Raw genomic sequence first — 8448 nt, forward strand, 5'->3', positions numbered from 1 at the left:
ACACACACATACAATAATATTTCGCCATCCTGGTTTTCATTGTTGGAGTCTTTCACTCTCTGATATATTGACAATCCACATAAAATAATTAGTCTCAATTTATTAAATTATGATAACATTCACAGCTCATTTAACTTCCCTATCAATGTTGAAATAATTAAAATAGTTTTTGAGGGGGCTGGAGAGATGGCTCAGAAATTCAAAACAAAACAAACAAACAAACTTGCCACTCTAGCAGAGGACCCATGTTCAGTTCCCAGCACCCACATTGACTGTCTCACAACTGCTTGTATCTCCCACTCCAGGAGATGAAGCCATCTCTCTTGGTCTTTGTGAGAGCCTTCACTGACTAGTACATACTTGACAGAAGAATACATATAACTAAAAATAAAATAAATCAGTAAAAAGTAGTTATGCTCATGAGCTGTAAGAATGACCAAAAACTATTTTCTAATGTCAGAAGTTATTCTTTCAACTTGTCTGCCTCATTTCTTATTCAAAAGAATTTAAAGCAAATTAAAGATATTAATCATTACACTATAGGTAATATAGAATTTAATTTTAGATGTGACTGTTCTAAGACAGAGGATATCATCATTGTCTATTCCAGTTTCTTCTTTCTTTCCTTCCTTCCTTCCTTCCTTCCTTTATTTATTTTTATTAATTTTTATTTTCATTTTACAAACCAACCACTGTTCCCACTCCCTTCTATTCTCCCATCCCTTTCTACTTCCCCCATCCTATCCTCAATTCACTCCTTATAGCAGGGTAAGGCTTACCTTGAGTAGTCAATACAGGCTGGTTATACCAATATGAGGCAGGACTGTCCCTGGCCCCTGGATCAATGCTGAATAAGGCATCGCTCCATAAGGAGTAGGCTCTAAAAAGCCAGTTCATGTACCCTGGATAGGTCCTGGTCCCATTGCCAGGGGTCCCACAAACAGATCAAGCCATACAACTCTCACCCACATTCAGAGGGCCTATTTTGGTCTCATGCAGGCTCCCCAGCTGTCAGTCCAGAGTCCATGAGTTTTCACTAGCTTGGGTGAGCTGTCTCTGTTTTTTCCCATCATGATCTTGACCCCCTTTGCTCCTTCCTCTGTTCATTTGAACTCCAGGAGCTCAGCCAAGTGCTTGGCTGTGGGTCTCTGCATCTCCTTCCATCAGTCACTGGAGGTAAGTTCTATGATGACAATTAGGGAAGTCACCAATCTGCGTACAAGGGAAAGCTAGTTCAAGCACCCTCTCTATCATTGCTAGCAGTCTTAGCTGGGGACAACCTTGTGGGTTCCTGGGGATTTCCTAGCTCCACGTTGCTCCATAATCCCATATTGCTTACTCTGTCAAGACTTCTCTTTCATTGCTCTCCCTCTCTGTCTCTCCCCAAACTCAGCCATCTGGATTCCTCAAGTTCCCACTACCCATCTCTTCCCCTCTATTCCCCACCCCCAGTTTACCCAGGAGATCTTAACCCTTTCCCTCCCTGGGGCAATTCATGCATGTCCCTCTAATGTCCTCCTCTTTTCCTAGTTTCTCTGGGGTTGTGGATTACAGCCTGGTTATCCTTCGCTTTACATCTACTATCCATTTATGAATATGTATATACCATGTTTGATCCAATTGCCTACAAATTTCATGATGTCATTGTTTTTTACAGCTGCATAGCATTCTGTTGTGTAAATAAACCACATTTTTTTTTTTATCAATTCTTCTGTTGAGGGGCATCTAGGTTGTTCCCAGGTTCTGGCCATTACAAATAATGCTACTGTGAACATAGTTGAGCAAGTGTCCTTGTGGTATAGCTGAGCATCTTTTGGGTATATGCCCAAGAGTGGTATTGCTGGGTCTTGAAGTAGGTTGATTTCTGAGATACTGCCATAACAAAATCTAAATCTGAGTACTCTATAGTGAAAGGTTTTATTGAAGTTTTAGTTTGAGAATCTGAATATCCAAAGTAGCAAGGACAAATTTGTTCAATTTCAAGCAAAGCTCCTCAGCTAGGTCACAATACCTGAGGTGTCAGCATGGAAAAATAAATATAAATGAGAGAGATTGTATGATGAGATAGAATCTTGACAGAGGGAAAAGAGCAGCCTTGTTTATTCATAACAGCCTCATTATAAGAATGAACTAGAATCCTGCAAAATCTATCCTTCCTACAGCAGCATCCTCCATGTCCCAATCTCCTCTCATTGCACTCTTTCTCATAGGGCTTCCACAGATTCCTACTCTGTCATAATGAGGAGCAGTCATTTGCCACTGAACTGTAGGAACCTATTCACAGTGCATACAAGCTAAAAAGATATGACGATGATCCTATACTACATTTAAGAGAGAAAAATTGTAAACCACAAATCAGATTTCTAAATAAATGAGTTACTTGTACAATTCAAAGAGACTGCAGCAACATGAATTTGGCCTGCACTCCTCTGACCCAGAAGGGGTTCTAGACCTGAGAAGAGAGGTGGACAAAAGCCACCATCCCTGACCAGGAAGCCAGTTCCACTTGATAACCACTTGCAAATCAAAAGAAGTTTTCTCCAAGAGAGTCTCACTGGGTAAACAAAAGGGCCAGTTCCATGCCCAGCAGTGGATGGCCAAGAAAAAAAAAGGAACCCAAAAGCATCTTTGGGGTTTGTCTCATAACCTTTCTCTCTCTTTCTTTCTTTCTTTCTTTCTTTCTTTCTTTCTTTCTTTCTTTCTTTCTTTCTTTCTTTCTTTCTCTCTCTCTCTCTCTCTCTCTCTCTCTCTTCTTTCTTTCTTCCTTTCTTTCTCTCTTTATTTTCTTGTTCTTGTTCTTCTTGTTCTTGTTCTTCTTGTTCTTGTTCTTCTTGTTCTTCTTCTTGTTCTTCTTGTTCTTCTTCTTCTTGTTCTTGTTCTTGTTCTTCTTCTTCTTGTTCTTCTTGTTCTTCTTCTTCTTGTTGTTGTTGTTGTTCTTCTTCTTCTCCTTCCTCTCTTCCTTCTCCTTCTTCTTCACTTTACAATTCCTTTTTAAAATATATTACTACTTCCAGTTTTGTCTTTTTGTGTTGTCCCTGTGTGTGAACCTGTGTCTCTGTGTTTGTATGTGTTTCTCTTGCCTTTTCTTTGATTCTTTTTCTTCTGTTTGTATTTTAAGTCTTATTCTGACTGGCTTCCTTGTTTGTTTGTTTATTTGTTGTTTTACCATTTTATTCTTGTTAGGTTTCTAACAGGTGTGGACCACCAGGGAAGGGGAGGCACATGGGAAGAAACTGGGAGGAGTTAGGGGAGGGGAAAACATAATCAGAATTGTTGTATAAAAAAAATCTATTTTCCATAAAAGAACAAAAAATAGAGTCAGATGCAAGATTTTTAAAATTTACTGTTGCTTGTGAATCATTGTATTAATTTTGGAACAGCTTATTTCTGACTGGGGACTTGGAATCAAACTATAAAATGATCTTTAACTTTGCAGCTTGGCTGTATGTGTATAGCCTTCTGCCATGGCCTCTCAGAACTGAATATGCAGCTCCATGGTCAATGCTCAGAATTTCCCAGGTTGAGGACTGGCAATAAAGGAGTGAAAATGGGCAGCAATTTTTATACTCACTTTGAATATTTTATATAGAGTTATAAGTTAACTCTCAGATAGATTTGGTCTGAATACTAAAGATAACAAATTTCTCAAATTTAAAAAATACAGTATCCAAAGAGTGCTGATGCTGTTAGATGCTAATTTTCTTAATTATTTAAAATTGTCCATGAATATAAACAAAATTTGACATATAATAATACTAATAAATGACATTAAATTTTTTAATTTGTTCACTTTTGAAGAAAATTTGAATTGTGTCCTGCTGTCACTGATGGGTCAGGTTTTTTTTTTTCCATTTTAAATACCATCCATAGTTCCCCCTCCCTCCTCTACTCCTGCCCTCCCCCATCTTTCCCCCACCCCACTCTGCATCCACTCCTCAGGGAAGGTAAGGCCTTCCACAGGAGTCAACAAAATCTGATATAGCAAGGTGAGGCAGAGCAGGTTTTTAGTGCCCACTGCTAACCTGTCTCAGTGACTTATAGCACTTGCAACTCCTTTCAGTTGGTATTTCCCTGTAGCAGAGAAACCCAACCTTTCTTTTGTTGTGGGTCATTTGCACACTGCTTGAAAAATGTGTTGTTGTGATTGGTGTAATAAAGACATGAACAGACAATAGCCAGGCAAGAGGTGGAGGCGGTACTTCCAGGCAGGGAGAGAGGAAGTAGGAGATAAATCAGTGTGTGAGAGAGACACATGAGCCTGACACACAGAATGGAACAGAGGTAAAAGCTATGTGTTAGAACACAGATCAATAAAAATATGGATTAATTTAAGTTATAAGAGCTAGTTAAAAACAAGCCGGACCAAAAGGCCATGATTGTGTCATTAATAATAAGGCTCTGTGTCATTATTTGCAAGCTGGTTTGTGGGATAGAGAAAGATGCCTTACATTCTGGTTGTATTGTAAATCCAGAGCAGCAAATAAAAATCTTCTGGTTTTTGTCACCCCTCACTCTTTTCCCACTTCATTCTTGGATGGGGTTGAAGACAAGAACCTGAGAGAAGAATCAGTTACCCCATATTATTCTACTGCTTTAGTATATATATGAGGACATATGAACCTAATTAAGTCTTTACAGCTGAGGGACTTTGGGCATTCATCAAAGAATAGGGTAGGAATAGAAGCAGAAAGCTTTAATTGGTCAATTTCTCCCTCCCTCTCCCTCTCCCTCTCCCTCTCCCTCTCCCTCTCCCTCTCCCTCTCCCTCTCCCTCTCCCTCTCCCTCTCCCTCTCCCTCTCCCTCTCCCTCTCCCTCTCCCTCTCCCTCTCCCTCTCCCTTTCCCCCTCCCCTCTCTCTCTCTCACACACACAGGTTGAAAGAAGGGATGTGGAAAGGCTGCAAAGTAGAAAAGAAATAGAGGAACAAAAAAGGGTAGGATTAAAAAGCAGGAGGAGGAAAACAACATCAAAGAAAAGAAGAAGAAATCTTTAAAATGTAAAAAGCTTGCAAAGTAATTCATATGCATGTTGCCTCTCCAATTTGTGAACTATTCCAGAATTGTGAGCACTTTGACACTGAATATATTCTCTCAGCCTATGAAGAAAACTCCAAAACAAAACAAGAACAAAGAAAAGCTATGATTTTTAAGAAGATCAGGAAGGAGCATGAAAGAGAGTTTAGAGAGAAGGAAGGGAGGGGGTGAGGTAATAATATAATCTAAAAGATTATAAAAGTTATAAAACTATTTGGGAGATTCCTCAAATGGATATATGTTTTGATCAGTGTTTACAGTGTTTAGAATGTAAAGAAAAAGTATATATATATATATATATATATATATATATATATATATGTGTGTGTGTGTGTGTGTGTGTGTGTGTGTGTGTGTGTGTATGTCTTGTAGTGGTACTCTGATATATTTGTTGGAGTTTTCAAAATTTACCTTAAAGGGCAGAAACAGTAAATTAACCTCTTAGAAGATAAGAGGCAATCTTTCTGTCACCCATCAGTTGATATAAAAATGAACCAATGTGAGATAAATTATAATCCTTTAATTAAAAGTATTACTAGCAAAACTGTTGTTCATCATGTCTAAAAACCCTGGCCTTTTTAATCAGACTTGGATGAGATTATAATTATCTTTAAATATCAATACTTGTTTTCTGGGGTTTGGTATTTTAAATATGCTGTAATTATTTTTTTCCATTTAAAGTTAATGATAAGATATAGTAGAGGAATTTTAAAATCATACACTCGACGGAGATAAAGCAGAGACAAACAAATGTAACAGTGATACACATGCTGGCACACATACACATATGTCAGTTTTACATCTGGCAGGTCCATGATGACAATAGATCTGCTGAAGCAAATGCTTTCCTGACAAGCTATTAATTAGAGTTACAATCATCTTCCCTGAAATGCTCTTTCAAATAAATTGTCAACTGCAAATGGATGAAAATAAATAGGTTGTCTCTCCCTCCCCAAGCTCCCGAAATAAAAAGGCCAAAAAACAAAGAGGCTTATAAATACGGTAATTTTCAAATGGGAATGTGAAAGCTGTACCTCCTGTTAGATCGCAGCTAGTCTTCCTGTAATTGGAAGTCCTTCCTCATCTCCATTTTATCAAATGTCTCTAAAAGATTTTCATACTAAGAAAATGTTTCTGTTACGCTCTTACCTTTAAGCAGCAACTTTATTCATATGTTTCTGCTGAACAAAGGACATTCGCCAAAATTTCTTTAATTCTAGAGCACAAAGACCATGTAAATTTTCCTAAGGAGTTTCATATCTCCATAGCTGTATTTACTACAAGGACAACCTTGAATTTTTCAGGATATTAGCTTCATATATAAATCTTTGAAACAGTACATATTTTTTCAAAAGACACTTGGGAAAACATTGAGATGTAATAACATCATTTAAGTAATATTTGTAATAAACTTTAATTAAATTAAAGGAATTTATACCTTAATGTATTATGTATTTTTTTATTATTATTTTGCTTGGAAAATATTGTCACCTACCTGCTTTAAAATGTGTTCATTAAGGGTAATTCAAGGGGCTAAGGAGATAAATCCATTATTAAATTTTTTTTCATAAGCTTGAGAAACTGATTTCAATTTTCTAGAAATATTGTGAAAGACAGGGTTGGCTACATGTCCTTTAAGGTTGGGGATTGAGAGACATGGTCAGTGAGAAAATGATGGAGATGTGTGCTAGCTAAGTTTGTGTCAATTTGACACAACTTTTAGTTACCTGAAGGAAGAACCTTAACTGGGAAAATACCTCCAGAAAATTATGCTGGAAGCAGACAAGACTATTGGGCAATTTCTTAACTAGTGGGAGGCCTCAGGCCATTGTGGGTGGGGCCAATTCTGTACAGATAGTCTTGGGTTAATAAGTAAGCAGGATAAGTAAGCTATGAAGAGTCAGTCAATAAGGAGTACACCTCTATGCCTCTGCATCAGCTCCTGACTCTAGATTTCTGATCTTCTTGAATTCTTGCATTGGCTTCCCTCAGTGAACTATGATTTAGGATATGTAAGGCAAATAAACCTTTCCCTTCTCATTTTTTTTTGGTCATGTGTTTCATCACACAAATAAAAACCCTAATGAAATTAATGTATTTTCATGTTGTTTGTCAAGGTAAAATGCCTATGTTTATTTCATTGCCCTCTTTAGACATGCTTTATTTTTTCTTTATGGATGCTATAAAATAACTTCTATAAAATCAGTAAACATCAGAACTAAAATTTATGTTTTATATGCCAGGAATATTTATCAAATTTCATTTTAAAATATGTTATTGTTGATGAAAAAGTTTTGAAAATAAGTGCCAGAGTATGCAGATTCATTTAAACCATACAAAAGGTACAAGTAGACCAACTCTACATAAAACAATAATCTTACATATCACCAACATGGAGATGAGCAGACATAGATTACTTTTTATAAATTCTTCAAAATCTTATTGCAAAGAAGGGTGTATAATAAAATATAATTAGAAAAATCAGAACAAACTTTGTCATAGGCTTCTGTCATATATAAATATGTAAATATCAGAGACCCTAATTTCTGAGAAGTTATTAGACATTACATTTTGTTTCTATAGGTTTAACGTCATAAAACGTTTTTCCCTTCTTATTGAATTTCCTTGTTCTTTATCTGAACATTCCCAGCATGTAGCCAATAGTGATTCTAATTATTAAGATGAAACTCTTTCCTCCTATCACTATCCCTTCCACCAGTTATATAAAACAATGACTCAGAGCCAGGATTTCAAAAGCCAAAATCTGATTTGGACTACAAAATGTGATGAGACGTATGTAATTACCAGACACTAATTCTCTACTATCAAAAGTTTCACTGAAAATTGTGTTTATTATTCTCTTGCCAATGAAAACTTATGACAGTTTATCTCCAAAGTCCTCTATGTGACTGGGGATATAATTCAGTGGCTGGAGTGTTTGGCTACCATTGTAATGCTCTGGATTCAACCCTCAGCAGAAAATCAGAATCTTCTGTCATTAGAATAGGTATACATTTTTCTGTGAGTTTGGTTTTAGGAGCATGTTTGCTGTTTTGAGGTCTGTAGCAAGAGAGCACAAGTTAATTGAAAGATCCTGTCTTAGAGCACACAGACTGCCATGTGCTTGCCTTCAACTTCAATCTAAGACATGCAGAAAAAAAAAAAAAAAACTACTAGAGTCTGCATTCTGCTCTTAGAATGAGTTAATAAAAACTGCATGGAGAAACAGCACAATATTTCAGTGTTCAATGTAGGAAACCTAGGTACATGTTTACCATTATGAACACCAGCACTTAGTTACTGGGTGAAGTTTACCTGATATGGCCAATGAGAAAAGAATCTTGACCTGGTCAGGTTGGAGGGATCAAGCAAGACTGAAGCTCTGACAAGTTCATTACAAGCAATTAAACTTTTTA

This window comes from Peromyscus leucopus, chromosome 15, assembly GCF_004664715.2.
Source record: "Peromyscus leucopus breed LL Stock chromosome 15, UCI_PerLeu_2.1, whole genome shotgun sequence".
Taxonomy (NCBI): domain Eukaryota; kingdom Metazoa; phylum Chordata; class Mammalia; order Rodentia; family Cricetidae; genus Peromyscus; species Peromyscus leucopus.